Source organism: Chlorocebus sabaeus, chromosome 6 (assembly GCF_047675955.1).
Source record: "Chlorocebus sabaeus isolate Y175 chromosome 6, mChlSab1.0.hap1, whole genome shotgun sequence".
Lineage (NCBI taxonomy): Eukaryota > Metazoa > Chordata > Mammalia > Primates > Cercopithecidae > Chlorocebus > Chlorocebus sabaeus.
Window position 1 is genome coordinate 26745045 of NC_132909.1, and position 26722 is coordinate 26771766.

Genomic DNA, 26722 nt, shown 5'->3' on the forward strand with positions numbered 1-26722 from the left:
ATTCAACTTTAGATGCCCCATTCACTTTCAGATGGAAACAATTGAGCCTCCATTCATCTTTCCTGGACGCCTCCATATTCCAATTTGTAAATGGCCCTGCAGTAAATACCCCATGGGAAGTCTGCAGCTACAGGTCAAATTTGGTCCCAAGCAGAAAATTCTGAACCTCAAATAAGCAGTTCAACATTCCTGTTTGCCTAGAAAACATGTTTCTCCATAGTCTTTGCCGACTAGAAAGACCTTTCCCAGGCACCTGTGCTTAGTATTTTCCCCTAATACTCAGCTAAATCAGTGCTTTCACTCTCCAGTCATGGAGGGAATATAAATCTAGGGTTGCTTTTAAAAATTCAGTTAAAAGATAGAATTGTACTGTCTTTCAGAAAGGTAAAGACAAGCTTCCTTTGGTTATGGAAGTGTTACAAGATACCAACACTTACCCAAAGTTAACCTTTGGGTTGGGAGTTTCCTCACCATAGTCCCTTCTGTGGTCGCTGGAAAGATGTTACAGAAAAGGGGTCCCGATCCAGACTCCAAGAGAGGGTTCTTGGATCTCACGCAAGAAATAATTCAGGGCAAGTCCATCGAGTAAAGTGAAAGCAAGTTTATTAAGAAAGTAAAGAAATAAAAGAATGGCTATGGCATAGACAGAACAGCCCCAAGCACAGCTAGTTGCCCATTTTTATGGTTATTTCTTGATGATTTGCTAAACAAGGTGTGGATTATTCACGTATTCCCTTTTTAGACCATATAGGATAACTTCCTGACATCACCATGGCTTTTGTAAACTGTTGTGGCACTGGTGGGAGAGTAGCAGTGAGGACGACTAGAGATCATGGCGGTGGCCACCTCGGTTTTGGTGGGTTTTAGCAGACTTCTTTACTGCAACCTGTTTTTATCAGCAAGTTCTTTACGACCCGTGTCTTGTGCCGACCTCTTATCCTGTGACTTAGAATGCCTTAACAATCTGGGAATGCAGCCCAGTAGTTCTCAGCCTCATTTTACCCAGCCCCCATTCAAGATGGAGTCGCTCTGGTTCACACGCCTCTGACAGAAGTGTCATCCCATGCAATTGAGGAAGAAGTTCTATGTGCTTACCATTAAATACAATTTCATAATGAAAATTTTGTCTTATGAAGGTGAAACTTTGAGAACCTATTAGAATTCTCATTTTTCTATGCATGGCAATCAAATGACCTTCCTATACTGCCACATAAAGTATAGATTTAAAGTTAAATGATCCAGTCAGTCATTTAACATTTTCTTAAAGAGTAATTTCTTCTATAACTATAGATGTTTACATATGGTTTTCTTGTTGGTATTTACATTTTAAGAATTGAAGAAAAACTGACGTTCCTTTTTGGAACTGTTTTTTAATAGCCTTTGTTTATTTTTAATATGTGGCGTTCCAGGCCCTTGCTCTAATGATTTTTTTCACACTGCATTGATAATTAAATTCATTCATTTTCCCAGCTGCACAATTCCTTTAAGTAAAAAGTTATGGGTAATAACACCTCTTATGTTCAAAGTACAGAGGAGAAAAGGGCAAATCAGGATCTTTCTGTCGAGGGGAGTTACACAGTTGAGCAGGTCATGGGTTAGGGCAAAAATCTGTGTACACGTTCTCAGGTATTCAGGTCTTCTTAATTCATGGATTAGGACCCGTGGGTTTTGATTTTCTGATGCTGAAAAATATGCCTTTTTCCCCCTTTATGTTCTAAAGATGTAATTTATCTCCTTATATCCTGCTCAGTTTTTTAGTTCATAATTTGTAGTAATAAGTGTCATCAAAAGCACTGAAAGTGTTGGTTTCTCTTAAATGATTGGAGACTGTTTGCATGCTGTTACCAACTCGCATATCTATAAGGAGGGCAGTAAAAGTGAGCTGAGATATTTAGTGACATAAAAAGAACCATGTAGATTTGTGAAAATGTAAAACTGTGATCATGGAAGAGGTTCATGAAGTAATGAGAGAAATGCTTCGTCCCTGGGCTAGTGATTCACTTGTAGCTTCTGTAATTTCATGGATGCTATAAGGATTTGGTTTTTACACATTTTAATTTAGTCCAGAGATGTTCCTATTTTAATTATCCATACACAAGGGCACAGTATCTTTCTACGGTTATTGCTATACGTTACATTTATATATAGCAATAGCAATTTGAAAAAAAAAAAAAACCACAACAAAATGCTTTCACCTAGATGACCAAAGGGTTATACTCATTTGTTTTAATGACACTATATGGACCTGTGCATTCTTAAACAGGATTTTCGAATACATGAGATGCAAGCACTAAAGGATGTGCACGCAAACAGATACCTGTCAGAGAATAAAAAAAGAATATGTCCGTGTCTCCCCCTTCATGAAGGATTTGCGGGTGCTTTCGTGGCAGCCCCTGAATGGGGTGCCTGGAGCCTCTTGCTTTTCTGTTGAAATCAGAAGGCATTGAATCGGGGAATTTGAGAGCAAAGGGATTCCCACTGAGCCTCAGTGATCACATTTCAATATCTGGAAATCCATTTGCAGGAATGTGACATTTTAACTATCATATTGGACTCCGTCTATATGCATTAGCAAGGAGCTATGAGATAAAAAAAACATAAAAATAAATGCACATGCCTAAATATATATCTATGTCTATTTAGTATCTGTTTATAAATATATATGTATGCAGTGTATAAAAAGAATAGTCTGATGAAAGCACATGTTGACAAAAACTGAAATGTGAATCACCCAGGTCACACACGCTTTGCTGCTGTGAAAAGCTGATTCCCTAATGACCAGGGGGTGATTCTTCCCCCTTCCGTGGAGAACCAGCGAGCAGAAATCCGTCGCTTTTAAGCGAATCTCCTGCAAGCCCTTCTGACCTGGGAGGCTGTGTAACTTCCCGCTGGCTGAGTCAGAGCTGGTTCAGCTTCTCAGGCAGCCCTGCACGGATGCCTGGGGGACTCTGCCCAGAGGCAGGGGACTCAATGTCACAAGCTTAGAGGGTCACTTCTACTAGTAAAGACTTTACTCTCTGGCCAGATGACCTGGTCCCACAGCCCAAGGGAAAACATTGCGCAAAAGGTCCCCTAGCCCACCCTGCTCGGGACACAGTGACCTTGGTCTCAGCTTGCTAGTCCTGTCTGTTGAATGGCGTGATGCTTGGCTTGGGAGGAAGGAGAGGAATTTAATGGTTTGTGTGAGTGTCCAGGGTCCTTGGAGGAAGGGCTTTTCCCAGGGTCGTTCACACAATGAATATCTGGGGGGCCCAATCTACCCACAGATGTATTTTGCTTGGTTCTCAGATTATTTGAAAAAAATATGAATTTGTTGCCAGTATTTAGTAATTGGAGATTTCACATAATTATCTGGGATTCTGGCTTCATTCAAATGTTTGGAAGTGCTGGGAACACTGGGTCCTTACCACTGTGCAGAACAATTGATATCTTTGGATGGTGCAGGCACTCCCCAGGCCTCTGCAGTACCCCAACTCCTTGTTATCTGCCTGGCCCTGGTGGACATCTGACTTGCCACTGCAGGTGCTTCTGCAACATTGGTGTCACTGGGGGCCTGTGATCCTTGTTTTCTGGGATAGTTCAGCCGCTGCTTTATGCAGCCTTGCCTCCCCTCACTGTGTGACCCACTGAGGTTTGTTACAAGTGACAAGTGGGCTGCAGAGTGTCAGCTACGTTGCTTGAAGGTGGAATCTTGCACGCGACCCGCTGGGGCAGTGTTCTTCAGCATACATGCAAGTCCTCTCCTGAGAACACGATCCTCTTAGACATCTAGAAGGACCACCAGGTGCAGAAGAACCAGTCCTCAGAGGCTGATGTGTAAGGGGCTTACTGTGCAGCTTCCTCGCGCTCTGCGACAGCTGGGGTTGAGTGTTGAATCCACGCACCTGCCTCAGCTAGGAGCACATTCCTGTGCCATTTAAAGATGCTGTCGCCTCCGAAACCGGGACTTGCCAAGGTCTGGGCTCTCACCCTGCTGCGGTTTCCAGTGATTTAGTTTTTCTTTTCTTTCTCCCCCAGTAGTGGTAAGATACGTGTATCTATTGGTGTGTGTCTGTGTTTTGTGTTCTTGCTAGGCACAGTAGGATGGAGCCCCAGGCCAAGAAAGCTAAGGTGGGGGTCTCCATTCACTCTCTTCTTGTCTGGCACAAGGGAATTTGCTGCAGGAGTGAGGGTGGCGCTGTGCAAGGCTGTCCCCACTGCTGGGACAGAGCTCAGTGGCCCTGTTTACCCACACCCTCCCCCTTCCTCTGTTGGACTAGGAGTTTCTTGAGGACAGGGCCTGTCTCATTTTCATCTTTGTGTCTAAATGCCTGGGTGGATAGATTCATGGTGAACTGGTTCCGTCTTCTCTATGTATCTGGGATGGGAAGTTGCTAAATTAGCATGGCTACTGCAATACAGCAGGTATGGGAGGTAGTTTTAGAAGCCTGGGCTGGAGGAGGTGAACCAAGAGGGCCCATGGGCCTGCATTGGAACTTTGACTCTGCCACTTCTCAGCCATTTTCTTACCTAAATGAAGGAGGGGCTGGGTGAGATTTTTAAGGATACTCTGCCTGTTGAACCTCTTTCTTTCCTTTCCTTTTGTTTTCTTTTCATTTCTTCTCTCTCTCTCTTTTTGAGACGGAGTCTCGCTCTGTCACCAGTCTGGAGTGGAGTGGTGTGATCTCGGCTCACTGTAACCTCCACCTCCAGGATTCAAGTGATTCTCCTGCCTCAGCCTCCCAAGTAGCTGGGACTACAGGCACCTGCCACCGCGCCTAGCTAGTTTTTGTATTTTTAGTGGAGGCAGGGTTTCACCATGTTGGCCAGGGTGGTCTTGATCTCTTGACCTCATGATCTGCCTGTCTCGGCCCCCCAAAGTGCTGGGATTACAGGCGTGGGCCACTGTGCCCTTCCTTCCTTTCTCTTCCTCTTCCTCTGCTTCTCCTCCTCCTCCTCCTCCCTTCCCTTCTCTTCTCTTCCCTTCCCTTCCCTCCACTCCCCTTCCCTTCCTTTCCTTTCCTTTCTTCCTTCTCTCTCTCTCTTTCCTTTCTCCCCCCAACTTTCTCTCCTTTCTCTCTTTTTTTCTTTCTTTCTACAGGGTCTCCCTCTGTCTTCTAGGCTGGAGTACAGTGGCACGTGATCATATCTCATTGCAGCCTCAACCTCCTGGGTTCAAGTGATTCTCCTGTCTCAGCCTCCCAAGTAGCTGGGACTACAGGCGTGCATCACCACGCCGGGCTATTTTCATTTTTTATTTTTTGGAGACACAGGTTCTCACTATATTGCCCAGGCTGGTCTCACACTCTTGGCCTCAAGCAATCCTCCCACCTCAGCCTCCCAAAGCACTGGGATTACAGGCATGAGGCACCACGCCTGGCCTGAACCTCTTCCTTTCTTTTCTCTCTCCTCTACCTGTGTTGTCTATCCAACACAACTGCCAGATCTGACCCTGGAACACAGTGTTACTTATTCATTGATTGATTGGAACACCATTTTTTGTTTTTTTGGGATGGAGTCTCACTCTATTACCCAGGCTGGAGTGCAGTGGCATGATCTTGGCTCACTGCAGCCTCCACCTCCTGGGTTCATGTGGTTCTCTTGCCTCAGCCACCTGAGTAGCTGGGACTACAGGCTCTCGCCATCATGCCTGGTTAATTTTTGTATTTTTAGTAGAGATGCAGTTTCGCCGTGTTGATCAGGCTGGTCTTGAACTCCTGACAAGTAAATCCGCCCCCCTCAGCCCCCCAAAGTGCTGGGATTACAGGCATGAGCCACCACGCCTGGCCTGGAACACCATTTTCTTAAGGGTCTCTGAGACCTAACCGTGGTTTGAGCTGGAGGTACTGTCACATACCTGTCAGTGGGCAGCAGTGCCTGTCAGAAGGCCACAATGCCTTCGTTATCAATAAGACTTGCCATCCTGAGACTGTGTGCACACTCTTCTTTTCCTGCCTTCTCCGTGAAGCAGCCATACCTGGACCCCGCTGCAGGTGCTGTTAGTGCCAGGACTTTGCTCCTCTCAGAATGGGGGCTGACGTTCCCGGAAGTTGAAGTTCGGTTGACAGTTGGCAGGTTGTTGCTGAGATAGTGGTCACTGGAAAGGTGCATTTGACCCAGACTGGTTTTGGTTTTACTGGAAATCTGTATTCAAAAGCTCTGGTTTCTGTTCACTGTGTCTAAAGAGAAATAAAAATTAATTTAGCATTTGAGACCCCAGTGAGGACAGAGCCTGTCTCATAACAAGCTCAAAAGGATCTCCATTCTGACCACACAAGAAGAAGATTTTGAGTGAGTTTTGAGGGGATACACAGAATAAGGAAACAAAAGCCCCTCTGGCCTAAGAGGTTAAGGTGGGAGAATGGTAGTTTCCTTAAATATGCCTACAATGCAGCATTTCTGAGAACACGGAACTGGAAAAAGGAAATTACCAGAATGCCTAGGATGAATGAAATGATTCTTAGCTGAAGCTCTTAGAAGGGCTTTTTTTTTTTTTTTTTTTTTTTTTTTTTTTTTCTCATTGTTGAGACTAAAGGCTTGTTCCTACAAAGGTGTCAGAATAGAGGGTGGCAGGTGCATCTCCAAGGGCTACAAACTCAGGTGACTGCCCAGGTCAGGCAGGACATATGTGTGGGTGAGCACAGAAGGCTGGGTGCTCCTTGGCCCACGCTTGTCTATTCCTGGCTGAACCCTACCAGAAGAACAGAAAGGGTAGTAACCAAGGGAGGAAGAGCCAGGCACAGTGTGCATCCCTGGAGGCTCACATATATACACATCTCTGCCCTACGCACCCTCTGCCACCTCCTCCCCCAAAGCTTTTGCTGCTTAACTATGTCCAAGTCCCCCCCGTTCTGTAAGAGCTAAGAATTAACCTTGAGTTGATGTCCCTCTTGCTGTGTGTTGCCAGAAATTGATGTATATTTGACTCCCTGCATATCCTACCCCAGTGTACATTGACCAGATTGTAACATCTTTGATGGGAGGCTGTTTCCCTGCTCCTCCCTGCCATTGTAGCCAGGTCTGGGCAATACAGGGAGTATCCACGTATCTTTCTTTGTGGGTGGGCTGGTGAGGTCAATGAATCTCCGAGGTCTCGCAGGCCTGGGGTTCTCATTGCAAAGGCCATCCAAGACAAACAGGGAACTTGTTTTAAGCATATTGCATGGAATTCGAAGCAAACGCTGCATCCAAATAGTCGGAAAGGTGGTTGGGGCTTCAGGCTTTCCAAACCCATCTGTAGAGTTATATGATTTACTGAAATACAAGAATGTTCTGCTTTTACTGCTCAGAGCTCCCAATACCCAGTTATTTGTTTTACACATTTTCCCCATTAGAAAATGAAACATAGCAATTAGAAGCCAACCCAGATTGTTCTGCATTTAGGGGTTTTCACATATCTACTTGATAATTTTGTATCTGTAGCAGCTTGGGCATAGCAGCCTTAAAGAGCCTTGTTTGGATTGTTGGAATAATGTTTTCCAGTTCAAAGTAACTGTTAGAATGGCAAAAAAAAAAAAAAAAAAAAAAAAAAAAAAAAAAAAAAAAAAAAGCGTGGCAAAACTCAAGTCTATTAGCCTTGCCGTTCACACCTGCAGTTTCTCTGTATCCAGGTGTGGGGTTAATGCAAGCACCTCGGGTGTATTTTCAGGGATTCTTTAGGAAAAAAGATAAAAAAAAGAGAGAGAGAGAGAAACCCAAGATGCCTAATCAGAAATTACCTTACTGGTAGTAAAACCCAAATTCATGAGAATGTATAAAAATAGATTTCTTTTAAATGCCAGGGAAGAGATTTGGAAGCGTTTTGGCAGATTGGGATGCACGGACCGACCTGCGCCAGGTTCTTCTTACGTTAATAAATATTCATTTTGTTTTTTCGGGGGGGAGTCCAAGTACTAAGCAGAGGGTCCTTGTTGTAGAAGTGAGATCTATTTCCACAGTGAGAAATTTGAGAAATTCGAATTCTTAAATACCAGGTATTCTTTTCTAAAAATGTAACTCTTTCCTCGCAATTCAAACGGTGCAGGGGGACAGCTGCTCCTGGAGATGGATTCAGCCACGGCCTTTTCTTCTCTCCTGCAGCTAAGCCAAGCCAGGTATGAAAACGGTGCTCCCTTCCCCTTCTCAGACATCTTGTTTTTCTTTCTTGGACACACAGAGAAAGCTTCATTCAATATTGATAGTGTTTTGATACATTAAAATCGAGAGCAAGTCAGAAATCTTATATACAATGTACACAGATGTCAGTTTTTCCTGGTTTCGCCATTTTTGACCAAAAGCGTCAATATTTTACAGGGATTTCTTTTCCCTTCAAAGCCTGCAAGAAGTCCAATTCTCACAGAATGCATGTCCAGTTGGTACTGAAACGGTTCCCCCCAACATGTCTGTGGAGATCGCGTTATTAATATTATTTGAAAAAAAATCTACTTACCACTTGTGTTCAATTTAGCAAATTTGGAGCTTGAAAAAAAAGCTCAAAATGATTTTCCTTCATCTGGCAGAGAGTAACACTGTTCATGATAAGTAAAAATAAATGTTTTGCCATTCTAACAAATAATGTAAATAAACTAGAAGATGTATTTCAAACAATATAGCTCATTTAAATTTATTTGAAAGACAAGGTAAAGAGAGAGAGAAAGAGAGAGGGAGAGATGGAGAGACAGACCTCAGTTGCAGCTGTTCCAAAGATTTCGGGTACAAATGTTCTTTCATTCCTTTGCATGATTTTGATAAAATTAGGTCAAAGAAATGTTCATTTGAAAACAGCACTTTGTCATATTATCTACAACACATGTCTAGCAAATTTATGAATCCAGCATTCATCTGCGTGAAGTTTCAAATCCTAATGAATGGTTTAGACAGCATTGTCATCAATTTTCCGCAGGTGCAGCTGAGGCAATCAGTCAATTCAATCAAAAGCCTCCGTCAACTTGCGTGGCGCTGTCATTTTTTACATTCGGATTGCTGAAATTAACAAAAACGATCCCTCCCTGAATGCCGTTACACCCCTCCTGCCTTTGGGTGGCGCTTTTGAGCAACGCTTTGCCGCTCGCCGTGCTGCAAGATCTCGCAGCATTTTTTTTAACTTTATACTAACATAATATTTCTTTTGTGATATTATGGAGATAAAATTGCACTGTGTGTTTTAACACACATTACAACAACCTCTTAAGGCAAAAAAGTAAATTCATGCAAATGAGTTATAGAAAGTGAAAAAGATTTCTTGTTCGGTGCGATGCACCGTGGGACCCGGCGCTGGGAAACACTCCAATTGCTGGGTTCTGAACTTCCTCGTTCCTTCTCCTGTCAGGCTGTGCAATAGATTGCAATGCGGGCTCTCAACTTTGGAACTGTTGCTTTAAGATTTAAGAACCAGGCCACCTGGTTGCCTTTATCTTGTGTTTCCTCTGGGTTTACCTTCCACTGCCTTCCAGCAGTCTCTAGAAATCTCCAGGGTGGGCTTTACTGGTGTCGGGAGAGGCACGTTTTATTGCCACCTGGGTGATGAGAATTCTCTTCCTATCATTGCAAGCTATTGAGCTCCTTCTCCTCAAAGGGTTAACTCCTTCAAACCCTGCCACTTACCTTAAAAGAGTTAAAGATCCTAAGAAAGAAAAGCTTTGGCTTTTTAACTCATTGAAAAATAGCCTTGTTTCCAAAACTCTGTGGTCTAAGAAAGATTTCAGCAGTGCCAGTGAGGTAAAGAGAAAACTGCAAGAGACACTCTGCATATGGCGAAGATGAACACTCCTGTCTTCTGTCTCCTAAGAACACTACCAGGTTCCTTCTAAATCTTTAAAATATATGGACAGACAGAAAGCACTTAGCATCACTTTCTCCATGATGAATAGAGTTAACCTTTGTAGTTCGCCAAAAGTCAGTAAGTTTTTCTTTCCCATTTGTTTCAGTCGAACGACGAGTAGAAATGCAGGTAGGACCAGATAAACTCACATTGTCTCGGCCTTTTTGCTTAATGACAGCAGCCGACTGCTTACAGCAGCTGGCAAAAGAGACGTGCTAATATTAACTTATTTAAATAATCAGGTTACATGTAGTGACAGACGCACTCAAATTTATTAAAGTGGCTTGAAAAATATTTAGATGCCTTTCCTTTGCAGACATCATGAATGGTCAATTGCCCCAACATTTCTGTGGCTGCATTAAAAAATACACTTGGTTTCTAGAAGAATGCAAATTCCAAGGAATATAATAAAAATGTTCTTTTAAATAACTAGTTATGTCACTTTGCAAATAGCTTTGATGTAGCATTCCTGCCTGCATAAAGTTGAAGCTACATCTGTGTCAGCCATACCTGCGTTTATGATACCTTCCCTGAGAGAGCAATTAGGGGCTGGTGAGGGCTGGAGTTCTAGCTAATATTTGAAACTACATGTGCGTCTGCAAGCTAAAGGGGAAAAAAGGACTGTGATCATCTGTGAATAGAGAAAAGAATTCTAACAACTCCTACCTTTTAGACACTTGATAAAAAATGCGGTTGGGGGTGCCTGGAGAGTCTCAAGGGAGTGGCTTTTCCGCTGAGAAATGAAGACTGCCACATAGCCGCCAGCCGAGCTTGCTATAGGAAGCTTACAATTCGGCTCTCTTCCGTGGAGTTTGAAGTTAAATGGTCCTGTCTGTTTCTTCTCTTGTTTGTGTCACTTGTTAAAGATGCCTTGAAATGCACCATTATAGTTTCTTTTTAGTTGATTGTAACAGAACTAAGCGAGTCATCTTGCATTTTGGCTACCTCTAATTTCCTATAAGGGCCTATGGAATAGATCTTTTCTTTTTTTTTTAATTGCTCAAATATAAAAACATTTGACTTGCTATTACTCTTAATGTAACTGTAGATCTTGTAATAAAAGGTGAAGTGAAGTGGAGTGTCCATAAATCAAGCAAATGAATGCACAGAAAAGAACTAACGATACATATAGTCAAAAATACATGTAGCCTTAAAGGAGATGCTCGGCATTGTGTGTGTGTTTTAATATTATGCTTTTCATTAGGCTGGACTCTGTTGTACAGGGAAGACAAGTATTTCCATATTTGAATTTTTCTTTCTCTCTTCCAATCCAAAAGAGAATTTCTTTTGTTGTTGTTGTTGTTAGTTTCCTTCTGAAAGGGAAAGAAATTAACATTGCTTTCCCCCCATGAATATATGTGGTGAAAGGCTTGCAGGGTGTTTTGACGAAGCATGCAAAATGTTTTATTAATCAGAGTAATAGAGTAGAAATGAAGGCAGTACGTCTTTAAAAGTGCCTGGGTGTCCAGGTACGCGGGGAGATCCGTAAAACCGTTGACCAAGCACAATGTACGTAGACAAATGTCTTCTCATTGTGTGATGCGTGAAGGCCATGATAGATGGCTTCTAACAACAAAGCGTGGCCACAGAGACAAAATTAGTGTTGTTTTAATTACCAGTGTCTGTAATGTTATCTATCCATAACTGCCTGAAATAGACCGTCACAGAGGGTCAGAAGGCGACCCGAGCTCATACTTCCACACGCAGCTTCCTTATCGGTTCTGGAGTTGTAACAGCAGTGTGCTTAAAGAAAAAAAAAAAAAAAAAAAAGAAAGAAAAAGGAAAAAAGAAAAAGAAGAAAAGAAAAAGTTTAATTCTTCACTTGAAACATTTATTTATAACAAAAAAATTGTTTCTTATTTAAGGGAAGTGCCTTTAACTTTTTCTTTCAAAGCAGATCTTATTAAATGCTATTTGGAGGTCAGAGTAATGGGCAGAAAATGGGACTGGCCTTGACATTCTTCAGCGAAAGTTTACACTCTCGGAGCGGTGTTTTTTGTCAGTCACAAATAGCATTATGACACTAATAGGAAAGAGGGTTCTTTATTTTTGAAACCTCCTTGAGCTGAGATGGGCTGCTCTTCAGACATTAGTAAGTGTGTATATTGTGAAGATGAAGTATCCCTTACTTTCTGAGCTTGCGGGAGATGAAAGATAGGCCAGTTTTTGAAAATGGCCTGCGTGGCACATGCTATAAATGAGCAGGGAAAGCAATCGAGCTAATAGATTACAGTAATTATCCAATCTTTGGCTAGTTTGTATTGGCAAACTATAAATACAGTACACATTAGAACAAGGTGCTTTCAGAATGTACATGAAAGGTCATTGTAATTTGCAAGTCGCTAGTCATTAGAATATGCTAAAAACCATTGCTTCAGGGCTCAGATTTTAATGATGAATACATTGATTATTAAGTAGCAGAGGAAAAATGTACAAGAGCGGCTGTGGTGTAATGACAGGTCGCTTTATTTTGGGAAGGAAATCAACTCAGCTTCAGAATGCAGGCATTGAGGAATATAATTGCAGTGAGGAAAATTCCTCAGAGGAGCTTGGCACATATTAAAAGCAAAAACTTGAGACATGTTTGTGATAAGATTACTAATAAATCTCTGGTAAGTCTTAGACTCCTGACAATAATACAGCAACAGAGTACTTCATCTTCTCCAAGCTTTAGAATTTAAGATCAGTCACAAACAATCTAAATTACGACTGATACTAGGCAGATGCAGTACTGGACGATGTTGCTTGTCATAAATCTCTCGTTCCTTATATGCAAATTAAACTCCATTTTAAAAGATAATTTTTCACATGGTGATCGCCTTTATTTGCGAAACGCTGGTGATTTTTAATGGGGAGAGAGAAGAAGCCAGGCTCTACATCCGGGAATGATTTCGTGCAAGAGGGGAGGCAGGAGTCTGTCATCTGGATGCTTCGGGTGGGGCACCTTGACCGGCTTTGGAGAGAAGTTAGGGACCAAGTTGGGCTTAAATACAGCCACGCTGTGCCTAGAAGCTGCCTTGGCTGCTGGCTGCAAGGGGAAGTCCCTGGGTTGCATCTATGTTGCAAGGCTTTCTGACTTTTCTATTTCAGAGGGGTGTGCCTGTTTCTGCTTGTTCTGGGATGGAGGCATTTTCTCTGACAGTCACCCGCCTCCTGCCCTCCTCCTGCCCCGTTCTATCTCTGCTGAGGAGTTTACCCTCTGCCCCTTGAACCTCATTTCTCCTAGCTGGCTATGGGCCGAAACCCGGAGTAACTCCTCACAGGGCTGTCCTGGGTATCTTTGCCAAAAGAAGTCAACATGGAAACGGCCTGTAGTCCTGAGTCCTGTGCCAACCGTTATCACTTTTTTTTTTCTTTTTTCATTTTAAGAGCAAAGCACCAGGGTCTTGATAGATAGAGAGGGAAGGCTTGCTTTTCCTCATCACAGTCTGTACTTGTGAAACGTTTGTCTCTGAAGCCCTGAAGTTTCACTGCAGGGCTGTTGATGGGAAACTTGGAAAGAATAAAAAAAAAAAAAATGTAAAGAGTGGTAAGCACCTGCCTTTTCTGAAATCCATCACTCTGCTACGTCATCCATGGACCTCGAGGGTTATAGGAGATGCTCGGCCTCTTTGTTGAAGCCACAGGGCAGTGAGGCCAGGTGTATTGAAGGCCTCTCCAGGGCCCCAGAGACAGGGATGCTGGCTGGCATTTATCTGGCAAAAGAGTAAAGCAAAGGGATTTTCACACCGTACTGGGTTCACCGGGGTAGTTTGGGGGGGGCAGGGTGCTTGGGATAATCTTATTCTATACACACCTCCAAGGAAATATCAGGACCAAGGGGCCAGGTGGCCAAGTGTTTTCTAACGAGTAGCAGCACCACCCTGGAAATCTGGGTCCAATCAGAGGTTGGGCAAATTCTTCTTTTCCCCTGGTGCTATCAGGATGGAACTCCTACTATTTTTCCATTGTTTTCTTGGAAATACATTGGCAGGTCCCAGACAAGTGTTGGGAAGTCTGTATTTGTGCTTCCTTTTGTCTTTCTGTCGTTCTACCCCCACACTCTGAACACACACACACACTCTCTCTCTCCCTTCTCTCTCTGTCTTCCTCCCCCCGCCCCCTCTCTCCCCTCCTTGTTCCCCCGTCTCTCCATGTCCTCTCCAAATTAACAAACTTAAAACAAAAACCAAGTGCTTGTTGATCAGTGCTGACAAAACCTGTTCCAGGAGGAAGGGACTAGTGGCTCCTTGGGGGCAGATGCGGAGGGAACCAGGTGGAGCGGCACATCCCTCTGGGTCCTGTGTAGCTAGTCATTTTATCAGCCTGTGCATTAAGGGGCAACACCACACAAGGGTAAGAGTATAAACATGCTTTACAATTCTCAGCTCCCTAGCATAAGAATACTTCCTGCGTGGATGTAAATTTACAACAGGTGCTTATCAAATGTGAAAATGCTTGCAAATCAGAAACAAACTTAAGGGCGAACATATCTCAGTGACGGCTTTTGCAAGGGCTGTGCTTGATGTTGGGCTATAATGTTGTTCCTCTTTAGTTTCTACATGAAGTGTCTTTCCATGGTTTGCCACGGGGAGAATGATGATGGCTGAGCCTCAGACACTGGTGTGAAGATGCAGATTTGTTTAATGAAATCCATATTTACCACCGGGTTACAAACACAGCTAATATGCCCTACATTCAAAGGAGAGATCTTCACTCTGAGAACTAATATTTTCATTAATTGTGTCTTTCTACCAGAAGGCAGACATCATCTAACCATCTTTGCAGCGTAACTGCACCTGTGATAGAAACGGTTTTCAACCGTCCCATTCTCGATGACTAAAATGTGTTGTATTTGTAACATAAGGCAATAGCTTCTTTTCTTGGTTTGCCTGTCCTAAGTGGTGAATTCTCCAGTATAATCGGGCTGCGTGTGCTTTTTTCTGAATTGCACTTTTTGTTTTGCAGTTTTAAAACAGTCCCCACCCCTTTGCCCCCCAAATCGTTCAGGTTTGCTTGTAAGATGTACTTGTTGTGCAGGAAGTAATTAGCCTGTTACAGAGATATTAATTAACATGTTGAAAATGTTTTCTTTATTAATGAGAAATTCACACATTCTATTTAAATTAATTTGTATAGTTTAAAATTAATTTATCGTGGCCTTTGATGACCTCAGATCTACGAAGACAAAACTGGAGTATTGTACTAACTGTTAAACCATTCATTAAACATTTTATGCAAATAGTGTTTGTTTATAAACAAATTAACTGCAAGGATTTTCAAAACAGGTGCTGTGTTGTGAATGCGTACTAAATGATGTGGTACTGAAAGAATTAATTAGACCTTCAAATGTAATTAGTTGCAATAATTTGCGTGATTAGCGGCTTGGTTAAGAAGTAAGACACACACATTGTAATGCATGGGAGAGTCACTGCAGTAGCTTTGTTTTTCATATGGTGAGGATGAGTCTTCTCCATGTTTAGGAAATTTTTCAAAAAATTGCTGACATAGCTGCAGTTAATTGCCAAGTATCCTGTGGGGGGTAATGTTGTTGTTGTCGTCTTTTTTTCCCTCTTTCTCCCTTGGCTTCTTGCAATGCATAGCCACTGGATGCAATGCTGTTTATTTGCACCTTTATGAATTTTTAAAAGAGAAAGTTGTTAACCCCAGATCTTTTCATCCCCAGAGGATATGACAATACTTAACACTTTGAGGGTTAAAAGACAGTACACAATTATTATAAGCCAAATGAAACATGTCCTGCATTTCAAGAGCGGCTGTTATCGCTCAGGGAATAGCGACAGTCATTTTTTTCTTGACGTTGCAGTGGAAGTGTCTCTTCTGTTCTTTCAGAAGATGGGCCGCCACTGTGAACAGTTTAGTCCGATGGGCCACGGAAACTGGTCCTTGTCACTGCTGATGGCTTGTTTACATGTGGCTGGTGTTCTAGAGGCAAGGCCATTGAGATCCGTGGGACCACAGCTTTCAGATGGATTTATTCTCTAGGGCCATGTTGCTGTGAGATGGCGCTCAATGTCTTAGGGACCCCCTGATCTCTAACCTCCATGCTGAGACCTTCCATAGTACGGTCCTGCTTTGAAGGATCCTGGTGAAAAATAGACCAGAGTGATTTCATTTCTTCTTTTGTTCAGAAATATTCATTGGGTACTCACGAGGCACCAAGGCCCTGTTTTAGGCTCCAGGGGGATGCGGTAGTGACTCATATAGATGATGTCCTTTTCTTGTGCAGCTTCATTGGGTGCAAAGGCAAACAAGCGGCTGCCAAGTCTCAGACAATTTCAGCTATGAAGAAATAGGAACTTGGCTGATTTCTCCTTATTTAAGTACACAATTCCTTTTGACGCACCTCTGAACAACTGTCACTCTTGTGCCCTCACTGGGCAATAGTGACATCCGGTACTGGAGGAGATGGAATAGAGGGAAGGGTAGTTGGTTAAGGGGTGAGCCAGAGCTCTAAAATAAGCCTGTTGTGTGCCTGTGTGTGTGTGTGTGTGATGTATCCTGCTGTTCCCGAAACCGACTAAATGATAGAAAGACTTGAAATGCATGGTTTCACTGGTTTCACATTTTATGAAGGCTCCTTTACCCAGGAGGAGAGTTGAATTATCTCGTCCCTTCCCTACCACACTGAATGACCTTGGGCAGGGCTGGGGTGAAATCTGACTTCCCTTCCAGCTCTAGACATCAAGGATTCTACTCTCGGCCTTGGAGAGGTTGAGGATCTAGAGACAAAAAAACTTGTGAGTTTCCGTAAGACCACAGCTTTTCCTCCTCTGAATTTCTTGGCGGTGTTTGATTCCGTTCATCCTCATTTTCAGCTGGTGTTTGCAAAGCAGTCTTTAAAATAGGCCCTTTTTGGATGATGTTTGAACTTGAACAAAATTAACATTTGAGTGTCATCAGTAGCCGCAGTGCATCATTCTGGGCAGTGAAGGATGAAAAGTCAAGAATGTGGGCCGCTTGATTAAAATGAACAATCCAGGAAAGTTCGGAAAGATGGATACGCAGAGCTCGCCTGCTAATTTATGTGGACTCGATTCCAATTGCAAAGGAACATTTTTTTCCCCTTTGAAACTTTTAAGAAATTAGGTTTTAAAGCTGAACTGGTGCACCACTCAACTTAAAATAGAAGAGAATTTGATTTTATGTGGTGCTTTTCACATTCCTGCACTCTATATAATAGCACACATCAGAGCTCCTGGCTGCAGGGTGGCTGGCAGGCCGGGCTAGGTTGAATGATTTCCTAAGAAGGGGAAGAACAACCATCCCCTTTGCAAAATACTTGGAAAGAGCTTCCTGTGGGGTTTTAAAGCTTCTCTCTTCGGGGCCTTTGCACATTTTCTCCCTCCCTGGACTGTGAACATGGAGCAAATATTTACTGGGGTCTTAGGAGCTCTGCACACAAATTGTCCTCTGTGCGCAAATACCATCCTAAATATTTACTGGGACCTTAGCACCTCTGCCCACAAATTGTCCTCTGCATGCAAATACCATCCCGTCCTAGAAGATTCAACTAGAATGTTGTTTCCTACTCCCCAAGGTAACATTAATAGTTCCTTCCTCTGAAGTAACCTCTACAGTAGTATTATCAATTATTGGGCTCTGTTGTGTGTGTCCTTAGGAAAATGAGTGCCCTTGACTGAGCCTCACCTGCACATTGGAACCATGCATACAATTGCCTGAAGGTAGAGGGAGAAAGCTCAAACTCAATGCCCAGCGTGCAGGCTCTTGATAAATGTCAACATACCCTCTTGCTTCCTCTACCCCTGCATGGGGAGGAGTGCTGATGAGCAGACAACAGGCAAACGAAACCTATCTCCCTGCCCACAGGCTAGAAGGGGACTGGTGACAAGTCATGGACGGTCCCATATGTCAGCTATTCTTGAGTTCCCAACTGATTGCAATAGTTACTGCCTTTTGAGAACAGATACATTGTTCACATATTACCAAGCAAGACCCAAATAGAGACCTAACTGTTCTCCTTACTGGTGTATGTATGACTTCTCTTATGAGCCTCAGTTTCCCCAATTGTGAAATGAGCCGTTCTGGTGCATTAGGGCTCCTTTCCACTCTGATACTTTAGGAACCTGTATTTGGCTTTGAAATAATTATAGAATCAGGAGATAAATTAGACCAAGGTATTTCCTTTGCCCTATGATTTTTTTTTTTTTTTTTTTACAGATTCAGTTTGAGTTATATTCTCTCTCTCTCTCTCCTTCCAGTGTGATATATGAAAAAACAGACTTTAAAATGGACCTTGTAGAATAATATTTGGATTAGAACAGAATGCTATCCAAATATATGTTCAGGTGATTTCTGCTTAAGCATGTTTTGGGTAAAAAAGTTAAAAATGGGGAGATTCCCTTAGACTTAGGGAGCTGGAGCTGGAGGTAAGTTGCAAGGAAGGAGGAAGTGGCTATCCAGAGGAATCTAGGATATCTCTGAGGGTCTCACTACCCTGGATACAGAAATGGTGGCTCTGTGGTAGAGGGCTCGAGCAATGTTAAAAACGAGGAAATAATCTGAGCAACCACAATGATTAATACAACACTCGTCTTCAAAGAGCCATGAGATCTTTAGTATCTACAAAATATATGAGGCTTCAGTTGAAGTTTTTATCAGAGAGATGCAGCTGGGGTTTTATTTCATCTTCACTCAGCTGAAGGCAACCTTGAGGGCTGGATGGAAGGGGGTTGAGGTGGGCGGAGAGAGGTCTGAGGATAGAGAAGCAATATCCCAGCATAGGCACCTCGGGAAGCTTGGCGTTCTGTGTTGGCATACAGAAAAGTACAACAGGGGGCTTGTTCGGTGTCACATACTGCTGGCTTGAATGGTATCAGTCCTGGGTGTCACTCTCTCCTCTACCACTGACCTCTCCCAGCCTCAGTTTCCTCCTTTGTTTGTTGTTTTTTTTTGAGATGAGGTCTCCCTCTGTTGCTCAGGCTGGAGTGCAGCGGTGTGATCTCAGCTCACTGCAACCTCAGCCTCCCGGGTTGAAGCTATCCTCCTGCCTCAACCTCTCCAGTAGCTGGGATTACAGACATGTGCCATGATGCCTGGCTAATTTTTGTATTTTTAATAGAGACAGAGTTTCACCAGGTTGGCCAGGCTGGTCTTGAACTCCTGACCTCAGGTGATCCGCCTGCCTTGGCTTTCCAAAGTGTTGGGATTGCAGGTGTGAGCCACCGCTCCTGGCCAGTTTCCTCCTTTGAATACTGGTGATGTATAAGCCCTACTGTGCAGGTTTTTTTTTTTTTTTTTTTTTTTTTTTTTGAGGACTAGAGAGAACCTAGGGCAGGGTCCTATGCATAAGTGGAAGTCACCTGAACACATATTTGAACAGCATTCTGTCCTAATAGCATTCTGCCCTAGACAGTGCTTGCAGAGAACAGACACTCAACAAGTGTATGTGAATGTGCATAGTAACGTTATTCCCTCGGGTTTTCAAGTGCACATTTCAGATTGGGGCCTGGCCCTTTCCTGTTTTCTCTCTCCACTCTGTTTTGAAGAGCTCATTGCTTTTCGAAGGAGCTGTTGATGGACTGTGTTATGTTGTAGGTTCCAGCCTGAACATCTCCAAGTAACAATTTTGGAAGCACACACACATATACAAAGAAGTTAGAGGTGTGAGAAGACTTGCATTGGAGAGAGGCTCAAAGAAGAGGCCACGTCATCTGATTCGTGTAAGAATTCACTGATCTTGTCTCCAGGAGGGACTTAGGGTCGGCATTCTTTCGTTTGGTCAGTTTCCCTGGAAGGTAAGGGGTGAACCCATCCAGGGCAGTGCTGTTGCCAAGCAGTGTGTTTTTACTTGGAAATTCCTTTCCACATCTGAGGCACAGTGATGACTCATCTGACTCTCGCTTTTCAACTCATTTCCTCTGGGGCAATTCTCTCTGGAGCCCGTGCCCAGATGTTTTTTTTTTTTTTTTTTTTTTTTTTTTCCACCATTGGTAAGATGGAAGGGATGCTGGAAAAAACTTTTTCTGGTTCCCAAGCATCAGCAAATTCGAGTGAGCGTCCAAAGGTAATTGTATTAGGCAACATACTAGTCTTACTCTAATGGTCTTACGAGCCCCAATGATAAAGTGTGTACGTTCCAATGATTACAGGAATTTTATTTTCATCTGGTTTTTATATTGCTATAAATATTTTGCATTTACCAAATAAAGTGGTTGCTATGTAGAGATCATAACTTCTGAGACCTAAATTTGCTTCAGATGATAGGCAAATTATAGAGTACAATATGTGATCAAACAGCAGTATGGAAAACTTAAACAGAGTGAGCCCTGAGGACGAAACCTGCTTAAAACTATGGGGGATGGAATAAATGGGAGTTTTAGCAAAGCTATCGCTGATTCCAGCAGATAAATTATGCTCTGCCTTTTTGTATCTCTTTGGGACTGTACTACATAAATTATGACCAAATATAATTTAGGCTATCAGCCTATATTTCTGAACATCCATCTTGTACATTTTAAGTACAAAATTACCATTTTGCAGAAGTATAAAATTGAGACAAATTTTTTTCCATCTGTGCATTTAACTTCTGCATACTTTATAGCAGCTAACGGGTTCGAGAGGACCTCATTACCATCCGGAGGGGACGTTAGCCCTGCGACTATATAACTGTATTAAGATCTACATAAACGGGAATAAAGTTCGAGGGACAGTGGAATGTGGAATTATATATTCTTTCTTAAATGGAGATGTAACTTTTATATAAAACTGCTCGTCGCTGCTTTTCTGAATAAGAGTCGCTGTTTATACATTCAAACTTCCTGATGGAGGAGGCTGTGTTTAGGGAAACTCCTTTCAAAACATGCAGAAAAGGGCAGGCTTATGGTGGCAAAGGGGACCGTCCAGAGATCCCTCGGCCATGGGAGCGATGATCTGGTCTTGACCTCTGGCGTGGCCCATGGAGACGACAGTGACTTCTTGGAGCCTCATTCTACTGCCCCCCAAGTACCACCTCCTCCGATTTCTGAGTGATATGAGTGGGCAAGTCAGACAGGGCCTGTGCCCACCCATCAGGGTTGAGGTTCCCTCGAATGACTTCACCTCACTGGCTTCTCGGGAGGCCTGGGTCTGGGTCGGGGACTGCACTGGACTATGAAGCAATGAGAACAGGCAGGGATTTGGGGGGCGGGGGACCAAGTTCACTTTCCCTGACAATTACAGGTCTTCTGAGGGTGCTTGGCAAACCTTTGGCCAGGGCCTGGGGCAGCCCAGGTTTCTTCCATGCACACCTGGGTTCTTCACAACCCAGGGTAACATTGCTCTGATAACTGTTGTTGCATCTAAGGACAAGTTTTCTACTTCTGAGCTTGCAGCATCGTTTGAGCTGGAATGGAGCCTCTTGCAGCTCATAGCATGGCGCAGTGGGAGGTGCAGGTGGCAGGGGGATGTTCAGACTTTGCACCCTTTGTGCCAAGTGGACAGCACCGTATAATCCTCACCTCATGTCCCGTCGCTCCTTTATAGACAGCAGTTAGTTTCTGAAAGATCTTAGAGAATTTCTCCCCTGAATCTTCTTTTGCTTCTATATATGATTCATTTCCCCTCTCCCTTAAACTAGTTTTTTTTTTCTTTTTCTTTTTCCTGTGTCTTTTCTCTGCTCCTGAGTGCGTGTCTTTTTCCTTCCATTTCATCTGTTTTTCTGCCTGTCTTCTTTCTTACCCTCCCCCGATGGCCAAATTGCAGCACGAACTTATATTTCAGCCAAACAAGGTGGCTCGTTGGTCTACTTGATGTGAGGTGTTGCAAGCTGAGTCCCTCAAGAGGCTGCAATCCAAGTGAAGAGGGCTGACCAGGTGCACAGAGAACAGACAGTCAGGGCTCCCATCTAGCCGGAGGTCTGGGCATCAGTCACTGCCGTGGAATGTTCGGAGATGGGAGTGACGATACCAGACACGGATAGGAGTCATCGCACAGGTCAAACAACAGGACAGATCCTTGTTTCCTCACCTGTTTTGGGAAAATACTACAGAGAAAGAAGGGCTTATGCAGAGATGGGTGTCTGTCTCTGCTCTACAGGAGTGGCTTCGGAAGGACAGAAGTCCCAGCTCTGTTTGGTGGTTGAGCACACTGCTCTAAGAAGGCATCAAAAGGAACTTCTTTCACAGGTAAGGTCTGGTCATGTTTACAAAGGAAGATTCCTCCTTTTTTTGAGACAGAGTTTTGCTCTGTCACCCAGGCTGGAGTGTAGCGGCTGCAGTGGTGTGATCTCAGCTCACTGCAACCTCTGCCTCCTGGGTTCAAGCGATTCTTGTGCCTCAACCTCCTGAGTAGCTGGGATTATAGGCATGTGCCACCATAGCTGGCTAATTTTTGTATTTTTAGTAGAGATGGGGTTTTGCCATGTTTGCTAGGCTGGTCTTGAACTCGTGACCTCAAGTGATCCACCCACCTCGGCCTCCCAAAGTGCTGGGATTACAGACATGAGCCACTGCACCCAGCTACAGATTTCTCATTTTTTATACGGGAAAATTCATAAGGGTACCTGGGGGGCTGTATCCAGGGTTGGCTCTCATGAAGGGGCTCAGAGCTCACTGTAGGCTTGACACTGTCTTGGGTTCCCCAAATTCAGGGAAAATGCGTCCAGCAGGAGAACTTCGACTCTTTCCATCATTGAGGAAGTGACTGGCAAAGGAGGCGACAAGAGGCAGACGCATTGAGACCTGGGAACCAGGATCTATCAAGCCCGGGTGTCCCAGCCTCGGGCAGGGATGTCCACTCAATCATCCCCTCATTAGCTATTCAGTCAATGTCTATTGAGGACCTACTGTGAGCCAGGCAGGTTCTACTTCAGTGACTAAGATAATACACCTATACCTTGCAGACCACCAGATAGCAAGTAAGCAGTATAATACATAAATTAAAAAACTTCTAGTTGGTGATAACTAGAAGACTAGCATTGGAGAGAGGCTCAAAGAAGGCTCACGTCATCTGATTTGTGTAGGAATTCCCTGATCTTGGCTCCAGGAGGGACTTAGGGTCAGGACTCCTTGGTTTGGTCAGTTTCCCTGGAAGGTAAGTTTGAGACTTTCTTCAAAAAACAGAGCAGAGGCATCATTTAGAAAGTGCCTCAAGTTGGCAGCTACACTGGGGTGAGTGGCGGGAAGTCCACTCTGAGGCGGTGACTCCTGGGCTGAAGCCTGTTGGATGAGAAGGAACCGGCCGTGGAAGGGGGGAGCAGCAGAGGGGATCACATCGGGACGGCCAGCGTGAGGATTGCAAAGACACCACCCCTGCTGGCTCTGTCATCCTCTGGGCTCACTCATGACAGCTCTGAGGGTAACCACAGCAGAGCCTTGAGTCAAACCGGTGAGGAGGCAGGGTGAGATTGTGGTAAATGTCCAATAGATAAGCATCCTGAGGTTCAGAAGAACTGGTCACTGTCCCAAGGTCACGCAGCGAGTGAGTGACAGAGGGGGCATCTGAAGGACAGCTTCCTGGTTAGACTTCCTCCTACTGTTCCTTCTGCATTTTGAAGTCCAGATGGAGTATCCAGGAGGTGCTGCCATAAGAGGCATGTGCTGTGTGTCATTTCCCATTCAGGACCTTGTAAACCATGGGCAGCAGTTTTGAGAGTTGAAGCAACATTAAACCTTGAGGAGGATTTGAGAGTTGAAACAACATCAAACCTGCTTGAAGAGGGTGCTTCTTCCCAGTGGCTGCCTACCACCACTCCCCCAGGTTGTGGCACTGCACACTGTAAGCACTGCCTCATGTCTAGCGGGGTGAATATGGATGGGGACCCTGCCCTGTGCACCAGGGTGCAATGATCCTATGGCTCAAGCATGCCCATAAGTTGCCTGCAAATAGTGAGCCCAGAAGAGCTGGGGGCTGGCTCTGTCCATACATCAACACTCAATTGCTCTCTTATTGCAGAGCTTGGGTTCAGAACAGGTGCAGGTAGAGATCAGCTTTGAGCAAGGACAGATGGACACCACCACACTGTATAACTGACTCTGTTCATTCCCCCAAAGCCCAAGGTCACACCTTTGGCAGAGCCTGGGTTATCAGAGCTGAGACCAACTCTCACCACCTTCAGGTGCTGGGGAAACTACCCATTCATTTGCTGAGAGAAACACAACCCCCCTGACCTGGAAATGTACCCATTGGCATTATCAACACTTTATTCTTGTGATGGATCACCCCAGGAAGCCAGACTGTAATCTGAAACCACACTATCAAATCACCCTGGGAAGCAAGATTGTGGGCCATTGTCATGAGCATATTCTTTTGCTGAAGACAACTGGAGATGTCCAGCCAGTTTGGAGCTAAGCCTGAGATCTGTGGGAAGAGCTTGGTTAGCACCTGGAGTGACAGGTAAAACTATGGCGGGGGAAACAGGGCAGATTGTCAGTGGAAGCCTGGGGACCACCACCAACCAGGGACAGATCAAGAATGAGGAAGTCATGGGTGGAGCTGAGCTGGAGTGGTCATGGAGGAAGGAAGAAAACCCGAGGCCAAGGGGGTAGATAGTTTCAAGATGACAGGAGTGTGCAGTGGTGACGAACACAGCAGCTGTGTTGAGCCACACAAGGACTGAGGAGTGGGTGTCCATGAGATCTGCTTATGGGAAGGTCACTGACGATGGACTGAGTGAGAGGGAGGAGCTCATCACGTTAAGGGTGGTTAGTTTGTTGGTTTATGGTAGGAGTGCTTTAGCTGGTGGTGATGGGGAGAACAGAGTGGAGGAGATAGAGGACTGTGGGTGACAGGCAAGAGCAAGGAGGGAAGGTTGGTCTTCAGTGGTTGGTGAGACAGGCAGGAAGGTGTCTCCATGAATGTCGCTACATTTGTAGGTGGAAGGATGAGGTCATAAGAGCACTGGGAGGAATGAAAGAGGAAGCTGAAAACAGAGGCGGAGAGCCCTGATGGAGGGACCCAGGCCACAGCGGAGATGGGGGCCTACATGCAGTGCTACACAGTGGATAAATTCTTGCCATTAGCTCTCAGTCACGTGGGAGGAGGAGGGGCGAGCAGGGTACGATCTCTGTAGGTTTAAGGACAAGGAAGAGATGTAGAATAACTGAGTGCCCAGCTGAGACCAGTGTGTTCTTGTGAACCAGTGTGGGTTCTGGGCTGTGTGGGAGGGAGGAGCTGCCAGGAGGTTCTGATGCAAGGGGCAGGGGGCTGGCGTCACTTTCCTGCAGGTCTCTGGGAAGAAAACCCGGTGTCTGAAGACTGGGAGCAAAGGCGGCTGTGGTCGAGGGGAGGACATGGGGATGTTAGAGTTCTGAGACCCGTCCCTCCACCCTGTGGTGATGACACTATTCTGGGACAGTGCTGGGCGAGGGTGACTGAAGTGGAAGAGCTCGCAGGCTTGAATCCTGGCTTTTCTGCGTGAGATTGAGCGAGATACTTCACCTCTTGGGCTTCCCCAAATGATGGCTGTAATGATGGTGCTTCCATGATAGGATTGTCTTACCATGTGGCAAAGCAGAAGCAAGTCGGAACCCAGAAGAAATGACCCATGTGGTGCCTTAGGCCAGGGTAGTACTTAATAAATGATTGCCACTATCGTTGTCATCGTCATCGTCATCATGATGTCATAGAACCAGGGTTCTAGAAGGCTCCGTGGCAGGGAGTAGGACGGTAATTGACAGGGGAAGAATTAGGAAAGAGGACACGCAGGGCCACAGTAAGAGATGGAAATAAGAGTAAGTTTAGGGGCCGAGTATGGGGAGGAAGCATCGCAGTCCCCCCGACTGTGTGTGTTATGGAGATGGGAGCTTGTTTGCCTCCAGGTTTCTGATCTAGGCCCAGCCGAGGGTCTGTGGTAGAGCCTGGTCAGCTGTGAGGGAGATGGCGAGTGCCCCTGCAGGCGGGACCTGCTCTGGGTGTGTCTGGAGCATGGATGGACCCGTGTGCCTGAATGTACTGCAAGGCAGGGCCATGTGGTGAGGCAGGGATGGGCTGCAGGGGAGTTTACCGTGTGTAAACCCAAGTGCTTCTTTCTTCTTTGCCCCGTGCCTCAGTTTCCCCACGTGTGGCATAAAGAATTGGAGAAGGTGATGTTTTAGTTCCTTTCTGTACTGCCATTCTCTGATTCCAAGTCTCCCTTTCCTGATGTTTTTCTGAAATGCCACCCTACCCTCTCACCCTGAGTGGTGAGAAGCTCAAGTGGACGAAGTCACATAGTGGGCACCAGGTGCTTCCCCTAACAAAAGGATGGTGCTTCTCTGATGGCTGTGAGCAAACCATTTGCACAGATCAGGGCTGCTGAAATACAGAGTGGAAACATGTTTGGGGGAAATAAGCCCAGTCCTCGAAGAGAGATGGCTCCAAGGTGAATTGTATCCATAGGATGGTGGGGAATGTCCCATAGGTTTTGTGGGACCTCCTTGCGCAGTGTCTGTGGTTGGTCTTACCTGATAAAACCAAGGGGTGAGTAAAAATGGATGTGGGTCTGGGGAGGGAAGGAGAGGCAGTGCAGGGCATGGCCTCACTGTTCCAGCTTTCTGTATCGGTGTTGAAGACGTTGACTTCTGCTTCAGACGGCAAACTCGATCTTGCAAATTGGTTAGCAGGTGGGGTTTTTTGTCCTCTCCAGTAGGTCTGGGGGCAGAGGGAAGCATGTCTTGTATCATCGACCCATTTGTGGAGTCCCAGGAGGTCTTGGCAACTGGACTTAAGGTCACTGAGAGGAAGTGGAGCCCTTCTAGCTGCTTCCTAACATGCACACCTGAGCCTTGGCATGCACAGCCAGGACGCTTGGGACATGAACTCGAAGAAGCAAGGAGATCCATCTGGAACAGCAGGACAAGGAGCAGGGAAGTGAAATGCAAATTGAAACTACCGGTTGCCTCAATGAGATATCATCCGACACCAGTCAGACTGGCTATCACTAAAAAGTCAAAAAATAACATATGTTGACAAGGATGTGAAAAAAAGGGAACACTTATATATTGTTGGTGGGGATGTAAATTAGTT

General features: G+C 44.7%; 1 long non-coding RNA gene across 1 annotated transcript; it reads right to left on the bottom strand.

Moving 5' to 3' along the window:
- Positions 1–2195: 2195 nt before the first annotated feature.
- Positions 2196–25302, bottom strand: LOC140711969 (uncharacterized). Its single transcript, XR_012093305.1, has 5 exons — positions 25157–25302; positions 13978–14083; positions 13320–13473; positions 5935–6158; positions 2196–2317 (listed from the first exon to the last, which is right to left on the bottom strand). It is a non-coding gene; the product is annotated as an uncharacterized lncRNA (long non-coding RNA).
- Between the last annotated feature and the right edge of the window lie 1420 nt (positions 25303–26722).